A 14,361-nucleotide genomic window follows, 5' to 3' on the forward strand; every position below is an offset into this window, starting at 1 on the left:
CTTAAGGTCTCAGTGGCTCGTAGGAGGGCCGTCTCCGTGGAGTAGCCCGCCTTAAATCCTGATTGTGAGGTATGGAGTAAATTCCATTTCTCCAGGTGCTCCGTAAGCTGAGCGTTAACCACCTTCTCAGCCACCTTTGCCACGTACGGCAATAAGGAAATAGGTCTAAGGTTTTCTAACACCTCCATGCTTACATTCGGTTTTTTCCTTATTGGCAGTACTATGGCCTTCTTCCACTCCATAGGGACTTGTTGAGTGGAAAAGGAGGTTTGTAGGACGTGTCTGATGTGAGGTTCCAGGGCTATCAGGCCCTCTGAGATGACCCAGGCCGGAGCCGGATCATTGGGGGAACCGGACTTCACACTTCGACAGATCTTTATTAGCTTATCAGCTGCGGGGACCTCGAAAGTTAGTAGTGAGGAATCAGGGGCTGCCGGTGAGCTGTCTGCTTACCTTGATTTGTGATCTATTATTTGCCTTAATAGCAACTAGGAGGTCTGACTTAGCTGTTCTACAATGGTCATTATACCATGAGTTGTGTGCGTTTCTATTTGGCCTGGCCTTTCTAGTAGTAGCAAAAAAGGGAGCCATAGTAGAGTGCTTGTCGTTGCGGTTATTGCAAACTATGATCTGGGAGGCTGAGATGCCAGTAGTTTCTGAGTGGAAGTGTGCTACAGTAAGTAGGGGAATTATTTTTTGTTATAGAGTGCTTGGTCTGAGATTTCAAGAATTCCCCCCAGCAAATTCTCCTACCTCCGTTGGCCTGAATAAATCCAGGGGTAGGTTGTAAAAACCCTCCTGGCGAGCTTCTATCATATGGGGCAAATACATCTAGTTCAAGGGCGTTGTGATCGCTCTCATGGCGGGGAATGATCTTAAAGTCTAACACCTTATGCAACAATTTGGTGTCTACTAGGATGTAGTCTATGATTTATGCATGCCCTGGTCTGTTATATGTGTGTTTCCCCAGGCTGTCCGATGTTAGACGGCCATTGCATGCCCTTAGTGAGTCACTTAACGTAAGTGCGTGCATCTGTAAGGCCAACGGGGTCCAAGCCTGTATGGGTGGTATGTTTGAGTCTGGAATTGCTCACACTGAGTCTTCCTCACTTGAAATGCTATTGGGAAGTCCATTCAGGGGTTCGAATTGGCAATTGAAATCCCCTCCTATAATTATCCAGTAGTTATCCGGTATTGTTAGAAGAAATGAAGACAGTGTTTTGAGAGTGTTAGAGGTTTGGCCATAACGGACCAGGCGTAAGTAGACATTGACCAGAGCGATTTTGAATTTTGTGGGAAAGTAAAAAAAATACAAAGGATGTCACGAGATGAAGTTTCTATCGGTTTGACCTCACAACCAAGGTGTGTGCCAACCCAGATAGTTAAACCCCCGAGGGCCTACCCCTCTCCCCCCTATCAGCTGGGATGCTATAGGACGCGTATCCCGCTCTATGTGTTGTCTCTCTAGCCCAGGTTTCCTGGAACATGCATAGCCCAGGTTGATCAATAAATACCCCTGTAATCTGGTATATCCAGTTTCGAGGTGAGTCCTGCTATATGTTCAGGATAATATTAGCAAACCAGGTGTATCCATCTTGATTGCTGCAGGGGTAGGGACTAGGAAACTGGGATTTGGGTGCGCCCACTGTAGATTATTAATCCCCATCTTACCCACTGCCCCTTGGTCATGACCCGAGTCGCTAATACTCGTTGCTAGCAAGGGGAACTTTGTAGAGGTGGGTGTGGGGAAATTGTTTAGCTTCGGGTTTTTTTTGAGTTGCTTGGGGGGTGGATATCCCACGTGTGTTAGTTCCAGAATTACACTCGATAGATTGTTCGCCTTCCCGCCGCTACCATTCTCTGGTCCTCCCCTATGCTTCCCTGGGCCTCCTTGATGTAAGAGAGCATCCAGGTCGGATATTATGGCCTTATTCTCTGCTTGGGAGCTGAAACTTTCGTGAGGAGGCCTATTGAGAGTGAGTCAGTCTATCGAGACTAGAGGACTAAATTTGTTTGCAACAGGAATGCTGTACAGGGGTAGTCGACTGGCTAAGCGTAGGCCTATCCTCCATCCTCGGACCCCTGGCACTAACAGTCCTTCTCATGATCTGGGGGTTTAATCCTTCAGGGTAAAAATATCCCAGGGGGACGGAGCCTATGCTCCCAGTTTCCCTCTGGTATCCGCACTCTGAGAGACAGCACAATCCATGGGTCCCTGAAGTATATCACTATACAGTCCCCGGGGACGTCTTTTGGTCTCCAGCCCTGTGAATGAAAAGTATTTCATTTGCATCTTTATATAAAAATTGCCTATGTTTGACCAGCCAGAAAATACATTTGTTTTTTTAATTCATGGTAGGACTCCCTACATCCCTCCTCGCTTCTGGTACTCCTACTAATACAACTACATATGTAGTTGAGGCCGGGGGGAGATTGATACATAGAGAAGCAATTTCTTCTGCTGAAACTTTTTTAGAGATTGTTGGATGTTTCCTATTTCCAGAGGTAGACCTTGCTGCCAGAGAACTGAACCTGCTGCCCCTGCCAGGTGAAGCCTGGGGGAGCTCTCATTTGTGTTCACGTGGGGGGCTTCCTGCAGATGATTTCTATAACTAAATTCTGGTGAGATGGACTTTTCCTTGTGGAATCTTCTAGGTTCGGATTTGTTGGTTTGGGCCTGTTCGAATCTATCTCTTGATTTAGGGCTGAGGTGGATATATTTGTGGCAACAGATGCTATTTGCTGGACTAACAATTTAGTTGTCCCGACCTCCTTGTGGGTTAACTCTACTTTACCCACCCAATTATCAACTAAGAGAGACAGATTGTCAACCCGACCGTTAGTGACTTAAGTTGCTCCTTTATGATGGTCCTGAACTGGGATTGTATATTAATGTTAATAAGTTACATTTATAAAGTGCTAATCACCAGAGGTCTCTAATCGCTGCATCATAGAACGACAGTCCGAGTTCCGTTGCGCCACTGAGCCCACATTGATCCTAATAGGCCTGATCAAATGCCTCTAAGAACAGTATCGTCTTGAGCCTTCTCCGAAATGGGAGCAGTGTATCTTCCTTGCGCATGTCATCTGGTAGCTTATTCCACATCTGGGGAATACAGACAGAAAAGGCCCTGCCTCCAAATGTCGCCATATTGACACAAGTGCAGGCAAGAAGACTGGCTTGTGATGAGCGAAGATTGCGGGCCGTTGCGTAAGGCTTCAAATGGTCTTTGATATATTTGGGGGCTTCACCAAACAGGGATGTGTGTGCAATGCACAGATTCTTAAAGCTTACCCTTTGTTTAATAGGCAGCCAGTGCAGTTGGCGCAGCAAGGGGGTAGCATGTACTCTACGAGGCAGTTTAAATAGCAGCCTAGCTGCGTCATTCATGACCACCTGGAGTTTCCTCAGAAGGGTGCCAGGGAGGCCAATGTAAACTGCATTGCCATAATCCAAACAGGATAGTATTAAGGCAGTCACCACTGCCTGCATAGTGGTGGAGGACAGCAGGGTCGATAATTTCCGGAGTTGGCGCATCAGCCTGATCTAGCTTCCCACGACAGCAGACACCTGGGTCTTCATGGTCAATCCGGTGTCCAGTCTAAAACTCCGACTTTTCACAGCAGGCACTGGTGTTGGAGTGGTGCCAAGCTCTTGGGGCCACGAAAGCCTGGACCAAGGGGAGGAAACTGGGGAGAGTACCAGAACGTCTGTCTTATCATGGTTCACCTTCAAGGATTTGGAGGTCATCCAATTCATGGTGAACTGGAGAATGTTCTGGACGTTCTGCTGTGAGTCACAGGAGTTGTTGACGTGGATTATTAGCTAAGTATTGTCCGGACGTAGAAAACGAGCCCGTAATCCTATCGATGCCCAGGCCGCTGGCGCAAACCGCCTCTTAGTTCCCATGTTGAATAATTACCAAATAAAGAGACGGGCGCTTGTAGCAGGAATCAAGAACAGAGTTTTATTTCTCATGAGGAGAGCCAGTCATTTCGGACACGAAACACAGTGTCTTTCGGGAGGTGCTCTAACAAGTGAGCTGAGACTCTTGCTTTTATACCCTGCAGAACACTTGATAACACAATCAGGACTGTATGACGCAAAAGAAAGACATCCCTATAATCCTCGTGGTGATCCTATAATCCTCGTGGTGATCCTACCCACATACATTCACAATGGGGACCCTTGACCTGCTGATAAGAGGGGAGGGCAATCACGCAGCTGAGTGTTTCGTAGGATGTGTACGCCTGATCATAGCCCAAGGGGTGGGGTGGCTAAGACCAATAGAGGATCCTTTGAAGAGGAGTGACTTCATACAATAAGGGCAGTAAATGGTATCTCCTGGCCCAGGCGATGGCCTCGGACATGTGTGGTCAGCCGGACTCGGGGGGAAAGGGTCATCAAAGGAGTGGTATTCATGTCGCGTGGACAATCGAGCGCAGGGGGAAGGCTTGTCAACAGAGGGGCATTCATGGAAGGGTAGGAGGTGTTGGTCAGGCGCGGCCGTGACTCTCAAGGACTGGGTCTTGCAGAAGAGGAAGGTTTATGACCTGCCCACGTGAGGAGGAGGGAGGGGTAGCCAGGGTGGACACAAGGGCAGAGTCACACAGAGAGCGAGAGATCTTATGACCCGTTTATGAGAGAGCGGGGGGGGCAGTCAGGTGCAGCTGGGGAGGGCTACGTCAGCTAAGGCGAAGGATGCCTCTCCAAGAAGGAATAGGGGGGGTTTTTGTGCGAGTCAAGGGGGAGAGTTGCCTTTCACAGCGGGGTCGCGCAGAGGGAGAGGGCTTCAGGGTCTATGCATGAGAGAGGGGGGGGGGGGGGTTAAGATACGCGCAGGAGGGAAACCAGAGATCCTAACGGGTAAAAAGGCCATGGTGCCTAAGTTGGCTGTACATATGCACAGGGGTAGGGGCCTTTACTGGCAGAGTGATACGGTCAGTAGTTTACGGTATTCATGGTGCTCACAGGGAGAGGAGCGGGAGAAGAAGGGGAATGAATGCTGTCTATGTACATCAATTTCTTCAACTTTCACAGTCGCCCATTTTTACATAGCAGCAGTCATATTTGCAATTGATGGGTTTACAGGTAGTCAGGCATCGTTGATGAATTAGCATTTTGTCGATACTAACATTTGGCGTACAATCATAGACAGTTAAGGTAATGGGCAGAATGCAGTACATGGAAAATTGCTTTTCATTGAGTTCCTAACAATTAAACGCACTACATAGCAAAAATCTTTCCGACTTAAAAAAAAAAAATGTGACCAATGAACAGTTTTGACCAGGTAGTTGAGAGCGGAATTCAGTTCAATACACAATATTTCTTCGTCCCAGTGTCTTTTTGTCAGTGAGCCATCACTGGTAGGCTCTAGTCCGAGTACTTTCGTTGGCGCTGTTGAGCACCGGCGGTGGAGCTATAGGTCCAGCTCGGTTCTTATCCTTACGCGTTGCAGGGTGCGGTCAGTCCTCTGCTGTTAGACCACAGTCCTGTTCCCTAAACAATCCGGTTGGTGGCGCCTTATGCTCGGCACCCACAGTTCTATGGCAGCACCCTATTCCCAGTGGGATGCTGTTCTTTCCCTTGGCGAAAAGTCACGTGGAAAAGAGGGTGAGTGTGGTCCAAATAGTCGATAGGGGAGAGGGCGGAGTTGGGTCAGAGTTCCTGGGACACACAAAAGGGACCAAGGGAGCAAAGGATAACAAGCAGGCAGGCCCATCCATCGGGCTCAAGGAAGGGGGACGGAGACTCCAGGCACACGTGGGTTAGCAGGCGGGGGGCTTCAAAGCGGCCCACCGTTTTTCATTTTCCACGTTGAAATTGCGGTCTCGTCCCGTATCCTGTTGCTCTGCGGCTCCACCTTTGGTCGAGGTCACACGAGTCCCAAGATCCGCAGCCGGGCTGTACGTCACTTCTGACCCATCTCCTTCGGTGATCGTGAATCTTTGAATAGGTACAAGACAATTTTTCAGTGAAATGGCAAAAGAAGATATCTACGCATGCGAATTCCTCCCTCAATTCTACGCATTTGGGAGATACGCTCATTGGTCACAGTCAGAGGTCCATTACCAAGCAGTGCATGTGTCAGTATTCCTACTGGTCTCATGGCAGATCTATTCATCGTCTTATATTCATAAATCAAGTGAGGTAAATGAGGTTCCCATCAACTGTGCATTACATCATATTCAGCATTACAGAGCATTTCCCATCAGGACTGGTTAACCTTTTCGAACAGGGCGGGGGTGCCATTATCGAGAGTCAGGCAAAACAGGGTCTTCTCGAGGGTCAACAGCTACTCATGTGCATCAAGTTTATATTCGGGACAGCAATTGGGGTTTATCAAAAATGGGGCGGGGATGCTTCGAGCGCTTGCGCTTGGGTGCAAAAGGGGGGGGGGGTGGGGCAATCCGGGCGTTGGGTGTTCAATTTGGACGTTGGCGTTCGTCTCTGAATAACAGACATAAGGTGCCATTGACATACAGTTCCCCTATAAATGGCCAGATTTGGGGGACTTTAGTCGTCTTACCTGTCCTTTCCTTCTCAGCCAATTCAAGTTCATTCATTTTGCAGAAAGGAGAGGCAGTAATATGGCGAGATACAATCATTTTAGTTTCGGTCAATTTCGCTGAACACTTTCGTGTTCAATATGTATCAAATCAGACTGGTGCCGGTGGGGCACAATTTTACCAATGAGGGAGAGAGAATAGGGAGACTCTCATAGAGAGTGAGAGTCGTCCGCAATCTAAACGAGCCATTCGGTACACGTATGACATGTAGGGAGAGAGAGAGAGAGAGAGAGAGAGAGAGAGAGAGACGTGTACAAAAATAGGTCATTTAGTGCGCTCACAACGCGGAACAGCAAAAGGTCAGGTAGCACGCAGATACAGACAGAGGGAAGACATAAATTTGTACATTACACACACACAAACTCAGATAGGGAAGACGGCACATGTATTACACATATACAAGACATTCATGACAAGACAGGAAACAATTGTTAGCCTACAAGATCTGTTTTTATATGTATATCCTATGTATCTTTACTATCCTGTTTTATCTACGTGCTTAGCTCTTTCTACCCTTCCCCCCTTTCCCTTCTCGCTTGTCACGCCTGCGAGCGTTCCCAATTACCAATACTCACACCTCGGCTGGTCGATCAGTAATTAACCTGGTCGTGCTAGTTACCCATGGTGGGATCTTAAGCCATTTTTCCGTTCCCTCCTTTGGTGGGAAGTTCTCCAGGCTGAGGCAACGGCAAGTATTGATCGGGAGAACAGTCGGACAGCTTGGCTATATCTATAAGAGTGCGAGAAAGGGGGTAGTGCATTTTGAACATCAGCAACATTTCTAACTTCCCAGACGGGTGGTGCCGTGGCAACCCTTACCCGTATAATTTTTCTTTGTCCTTTCCCTACCTAGTCAAACGTCCAGTTACATTATTTAACACGTCATTTCTAGTCAATTTTCCGTCATTCAGTACCTGTCCAGTTTCTATGTCAGTCCATCCTCTTAGTCGCTATGCCTAAGGAGGAACAGTCATGTTAAGCCTACGTCTTTTAAAAAATCTGTCGTTATAACGACTAAACACATAATCCCTTTTTCGTCGGTGGTCCAACCGTCGCTCTTCCACACCTCAGCCGACATTCTGACGCGACCTGCAGAAGGGAGGAAAAGAAGGGGTGGGGGGCAGCATTCAAGGCACATCATCATGCAGTAGTTCGAAAATGCTTTTACCTACCACACACTCGCCCCATCTCCTCGTACTGCATTCCCCTGCCATCTCGGCGTTTTAAGCCCAGAGGGACCAGTGGTGTCAGATAGACAATCATTGACGATCTGAGTATCTACATGAGCTACTTGGTCGTAACCCTCTTTATCGGGTGCAAGGGTGACGGTCAGGTGGCATTTTCTGTGGTGTCATTTTAAGGGTATCTGAAACACTCTTCCGGCTGCTTGTGGCACATAAGGTAGCTGCTAAATATCTGATCCCTTTTGATCTACATCCTTCATCATACTTACTCTTCGCTCACAGTAGTAAGGCATCCAAAACTCATTAATGCAACTGCTACGACCATGCTTTCTTCTTCAAAATACTTTTAATAAACGAAATTGGTGGCAGTTCATTGCATAAAGTGCAGCAGTGCAAATAAAATCGTATTAAAATTTCCTTACAGAGTAAGCATGATGCATGTCAAGAATTCATTCAAAAATTCATTCAAAAATTCATTATCCAATACTCATTCGTTATCTAAGTTACACCAATTCATTTTCCAAATCATAATCAGTACCCACCCTAAGTAAATTCATTATCCAAGCACATACTCAACGCCCTTCATACCTACTTTCATTATCCAAAAACTGCACATAGATCTCGGGGCAACAAGCTGCGCAATCTGGGTGCAACAAAGTTTATTCAAATACGTTTCATTTTGTGGCGGCGCCATTTTAGGTGGGGTCAGGCAAGTTCCAGCACAGTCAGAAAGTCTCTAGTCTCGCGTGGTTGGCCCAGAACTTTCCGTTGGTAGTTCAAAAAGTTTTGTGCTATGTGGTTAATAGTTTAGCAAACATGGACCATGAGTCAAAGAGTGGGAAGGGCGGCAACAATTTCCCTACCGGGTCATCCTGGCGTTCCTCCGGAACTGAACAAGTCCGTGCCGTGGCTTCATTTTAGCCATTTCCAATCCGAGGCTGGTGCCGGCAGGAGTTGCACCGGTGTCGTGGTTCCCAGTGAAGGGGGCGGGGGCACCCATGCGGAGGGATCGGGGTGCCCCCCGGCTCTTTATAGAATCTTCAAGGTTGAGGGGAGAAGGCATGGAGCGTGTGCCCGTCCTGGGCAGAAGACCGCTTTATGATGTTGACCCTCTTTAAGTAAGAGCAGTGGGGTGTCGCTGGAAGCCTCCACCTGGAGGGAGGTGGGGGAGGCTCGTTCGCGTCACCTCCCCCTTCCAGCGACCCCGCGCCGTTACTCGGCTCCGTCGTTTCGATATTGGCCGTGCTGGCTATTGAAGATGGGGGGGGGTGGTCGGCGGCTGAGGCAAGACAGCCCCCCCTTTTCCTCTTGTCATGTGGCGGGACTATCTGGAACTGTCCAGGCATCGACATGTGGCGGAACTACCTGTAACTATCCAGGAATTTGACATGTGGCGGGACTACTTGATTTGCCGCCATTCTCGCCCCTGGCTTCGGCCTTCTTCGTGGGTCGGACCAGGCGAGAGACAGAAGGGGGGGGGGGTGGTCGGTGGCTGAGGCAAGACAGCCCCCCCCCCCGTGGCCTGCAGGGCAGCGGAAGAGGAGAGAAGGAGAGGACTCTGCCATTCTTTGGACCGCCTGCCCAACATCATCTCCTCCCGACCGTGGTCAGGCGAGCCCCTCGTGCCTCGAGGCCTCGCCTTCCGGATGGGCGTAACCGCGGACCTGTTGTACTTTGGGAACTTCCGGAATGGGGGTAGGTACCTATTGGATTGTTTCTATTTCATGTGACCGTTATTTGGGCGTGGCGGGCAATGAGGCAGACATGTTGGGAGCAGGAACAGGCAGTGAAGCCTAGCTACCTCGTGGCTATTTTTGCTGCCAAACTTTTCGCCATTTTATATTTCTTGTTACGAACTATTCCTAATGTTTCTTATTTTTAGTGAAGTCAAAAGCTCATCAGGGGGTTACTGACTTAGCCTGATTTCTTTTTCTATTTTTCTTTCTCTTCCTTAGCGTGTTTCGAGCTAAAGCTTTCTGTTAGTAGGGAGCGGTGATCACTTCATATTTTTATGTGTCCTTTTCACTAGGGGGTACTTCTGGACGGACCAGACGAGTTCCCTCCAATAAATGGTCCGGGGTGGAACGAGATTATCGATCAAAAGGGGAACATATATTCCTTCATTAGGGTATCATCCTGGACAGACCGAGCGATGTACTTCCATCTACTAGGGTAGCCTCCTGGACGGACCAGATGGTCTACCTCCACTAAATGGCCCATGAGCGGGGAGCATATGTCCTCCATAAGGGTAGTCTCCTGGGCGGACCATGCGAGCTACCCCCCAAACAGTGGGGAGTGGGTAGGACTGACGAATTCACAAAGGGGCATAACCTACCCTTTACTACTTGCAAAGACTAGATAGAATATTTCTATTCCACGTTGTTTGCAGGCAGAAAATACCTCAAACGAAACAATTCCTGGAACAACAATGTCCAGGCAACCAACCAATCAGTGGGGAGAAAAACAGGCATGACGGATTACAACGGGGACAAATGTCTGCATTACCTGCCCTTCGCTATCCAAAAAGGAAGACAGAATATTTCTACTCGTCTCAGTTTGTAGACAGGGAAGATCTCAAAGAACAACAATCGATTATTAATCGACTTCAAACAATTCTCAAAGAACAACAATCGATTATTAATCGACTTCAAACAATTCAGTGGGGAGAAAAGTAGGCATGACGGATTAATTACCGGGGACAAAAGTCTGCATTACCTACCCTTCTCTATCTGCAAAGAGGGACGACGTTCCTATTCGCCGCTGTTTGAAAACAGAGAATGTCTCGTTCTCAGAAGAGAACCAATATGTCAAGTAGTCCTCAAAGCTAAATGAACCAATACCAACAATTTCGGTATACAAATACCGATTTTCAATACAAACAATCAATCAGGTGGATAGAACCACCCTACCAATCAGGCGTAAAAACGCCCTACTTAATCTTACCCGGACCGGACCATACGGACAGTTCTTCGACTTCCTCCTCCAGCGCCCGTTCGTTCTCTTACTCCATGTAGCATTCCTGTGGGATTCCAGTCAGGACAATAGGTCACTTCAAGAGAGGTCCGTTCAGAATTGGTGAAGTTCTGTCAATCGGCAGCCGGGCGAGGGCCCTCTCAAGGCAGGCATGCCCCGATCATTTAGACGTTCACTTCTTCGTCTGGATCTCTCTTACCGAACCCCATGTCACTGATGGACCCCGCGTTGGGACGCCAATTGTAGAAAACGAGCCCGTAATCCTATCGATGCCCAGGCCGCTGGCGCAAACCGCCTCTTAGTTCCCATGTTGAATAATTACCAAATAAAGAGACGGGCGCTGGTAGCAGGAATCAAGAACAGAGTTTTATTTCTCATGAGGAGAGCCAGTCATTTCGGACACGAAACACAGTGTCTTTCGGGAGGTGCTCTAACAAGTGAGCTGAGACTCTTGCTTTTATACCCTGCAGAACACTTGATAACACAATCAGGACTGTATGACGCAAAAGAAAGACATCCCTATAATCCTCGTGGTGATCCTATAATCCTCGTGGTGATCCTACCCACATACATTCACAATGGGGACCCTTGACCTGCTGATAAGATGGGAGGGCAATCACGCAGCTGAGTGTTTCGTAGGATGTGTACGCCTGATCATAGCCCAAGGGGTGGGGTGGCTAAGACCAATAGAGGATCCTTTGAAGAGGAGTGACTTCATACAATAAGGGCAGTAAATGGTATCTCCTGGCCCAGGCGATGGCCTCGGACATGTGTGGTCAGCCGGACTCGGGGGGGAAAGGGTCATCAAAGGAGTGGTATTCATGTCGCGTGGACAACTTGTGGAGAAGTGTGGCTCAGGGGTTAGAGGCGGCAGACCCGGAATCTGAGATCGGTCCTGGACCAGGGTTCAATTCCCCGCCCCGGCGGGTCTTGGGCTAAAATTCCACGGACTCGATAATTCTCGTCCCGGTGCCTCCTCAACTCTCGGGTTCACACTCTGCGACTCTGGGCAATAGCTTGCTTAATCTCCACAACGGCCCCTCGCGGTGGGATGCCTGACTTTCACCTTGTGGACACCCTGTCGGGGCTTCTCACAGGGGAATATCAGGACGGGTTCCCTAGGCAAGCGCCAGGATACCCTTGTGGTGACAGGTTGCGCTATATAAGTATACCTACATTTACATTTACATTTACAATCGAGCGCAGGGGGAAGGCTTGTCAACAGAGGGGCATTCATGGAAGGGTAGGAGGTGTTGGTCAGGCGCGGCCGTGACTCTCAAGGACTGGGTCTTGCAGAAGAGGAAGGTTTATGACCTGCCCACGTGAGGAGGAGGGAGGGGTAGCCAGGGTGGACACAAGGGCAGAGTCACACAGAGAGCGAGAGATCTTATGACCCGTTTATGAGAGAGCGGGGGGGGGCAGTCAGGTGCAGCTGGGGAGGGCTACGTCAGCTAAGGCGAAGGATGCCTCTCCAAGAAGGAATAGGGGGGGTTTTTGTGCGAGTCAAGGGGGAGAGTTGCCTTTCACAGCGGGGTCGCGCAGAGGGAGAGGGCTTCAGGGTCTATGCATGAGAGAGGGGGGGGAGGGGTTAAGATACGCGCAGGAGGGAAACCAGAGATCCTAACGGGTAAAAAGGCCATGGTGCCTAAGTTGGCTGTACATATGCACAGGGGTAGGGGCCTTTACTGGCAGAGTGATACGGTCAGTAGTTTACGGTATTCATGGTGCTCACAGGGAGAGGAGCGGGAGAAGAAGGGGAATGAATGCTGTCTATGTACATCAATTTCTTCAACTTTCACACGGATAGTTAAACACCTGGCAGTCTGCCTTTGCAGAGCCTCAATCAGAGGTTGGAGATAGATGTTGAAAAGCAGTGGTGACAATGCTGAACCCTGCGGAACCCCCCCAGCGAAGGTTGCCCTGCTTCCACTTAAGGTCTTCTAATTGGACCTTCTGCCGGCGATCCTCCAAGAATGAACTGAACCACTGGAGGGCCGTCCCAGTGACTCCCAGCCCCCGCATACGAGCTAGTAGCTGCCCATGATTTACCATATCAGAGGCGGCTGAGAGATCAAGTAGGATTAAGGCTGAGTGGATCTTCTTGTCTGCTGCCAGTTGTAGATCGTACAAGACTGAGAGCATGATTAACTATGTGCTGTTATGCGCCCAAAACCCAGCTAGCCGATGATGCAGCGGATGTGTTGTTCAGTGTATAACCTAAGGGCTCTCAGGACATGCTGTTCAAGTACCTTGGCCAGGAACGGGAATTGGGAGATGGGGTGATAGTTTTTCAGATTCCTAATATCTGCACCCGCTTTCTTTAACAATGGAAGTACTATAGCTTCCTTAAATTTCTGAGGTACTGTTCCTGAGGTCAAAGATGAATTCAAAACAGACAGCACCTCAGCCTCAACCAAGGGAATAATCGTTTTGAGCACCTTTGGGGGACACAAGTCCTCAGGTGACCCAGATTTCACCTTAGCCACTAAGCAGGCCAGGTCATGTAATTCGAGCACAGGAAGCTGAGACCGAGAGAAGCCCAGAGAGTCAAAAGGCTCCTCCTCCACCGAGAGTAGGGGGGGATGATGTGCATATTCTTAATAGCCGTGACAATATCTTAGACTTTTTTTATTTATTTATTTATTGCATTTGTATGGCGCAACAGCTACCCTGAGGGTTTCCCGGCGCCTTGGATCGGTTAGAGTGGACTAAAAATTGAGATATTATGGGTGCTACTGATTAAAAAGCCAAGCTTTAACTCCCTTCCGAAATTGGAGGTAGCTTGATTCTAGGCGAAGTTTAAGTGGGAGAGAGTTCCATAGGACTGGGGCCAAATAAGAAAACGAGCGTCCACCCAGACGTACTCGCTTAAATCTGGGGACAACAAATTTGGCTTGTGTCATGGACCGAAGAGCGTGTGAGGGTTAGTATTTCTGGGCCAGTCTACATAAATAGGAAGGTGCCTCATTCATGTTGATCCTAAACATGTAACAGAGTGCTTTGAATTTCACTCTGTTTGCGATTTTCAGCCAATGCAATTTCTTCAGATGTTCTGAAATGCTTGTGCGCCCTGTGTAGGAAGGTGGATATCTGACTATGGTTGCCCCCAACCTTTTGCCTGGTGTTTTGCTGGTTTTTCGACTTAGTTGACCTGGGGCCCTGCTATTCAGGACCCCAGGCCCACTGCTCTCTCTGTAAAATGGATTCCATGTACTCTTAAGTACATAGCTAATTGGATACTGAGTCACCTTATCAGTCCCTGTACAGTGTGTCTTAGGTAACCAGGGCATAGGTGCACCTAGGGCCTACCAGGGGCTGCAGCATGTATTATGCCACCCCTGGCTGGCCATCAAAATCTGACTCAACTGGCTGACCGATCAGCTGGGGCAAGGTGGTGTAATCACCCTTTGCTTTAGATATAGTATCCCTATATCTAACCCTAAAATGGACACATATCCTCCTATCAGTCACTCCTATGGCAGGCCTTATCAATCCTGAAGGCAGAGTGCTTGGAATTATGTGAGATGGTGCTCTAGCATGAGCTGAGCCTGTCTGCAGCTTTCGGAACCAAGTCCTTTAGCTGTTTCCATGATAACGCTATACCATATAATCTTAAGTGCATTATAATCCTCGC

The 14,361-nt window shown here is 48.7% G+C and overlaps 1 protein-coding gene across 1 annotated transcript in view; it reads left to right on the plus strand.

Annotated features, from left to right (window-relative positions):
- Nucleotides 1-14,361, plus strand: part of TSPOAP1 (TSPO associated protein 1) — a 2,768,302-nt gene that overhangs the window by 204,746 nt on the left and 2,549,195 nt on the right. The gene's annotated exons all lie outside the window — the stretch shown is intronic.

Source organism: Lissotriton vulgaris, chromosome 2_1, assembly GCF_964263255.1.
Source record: "Lissotriton vulgaris chromosome 2_1, aLisVul1.2, whole genome shotgun sequence".
In the NCBI taxonomy this organism is placed as follows: Eukaryota; Metazoa; Chordata; class Amphibia; order Caudata; family Salamandridae; genus Lissotriton; species Lissotriton vulgaris.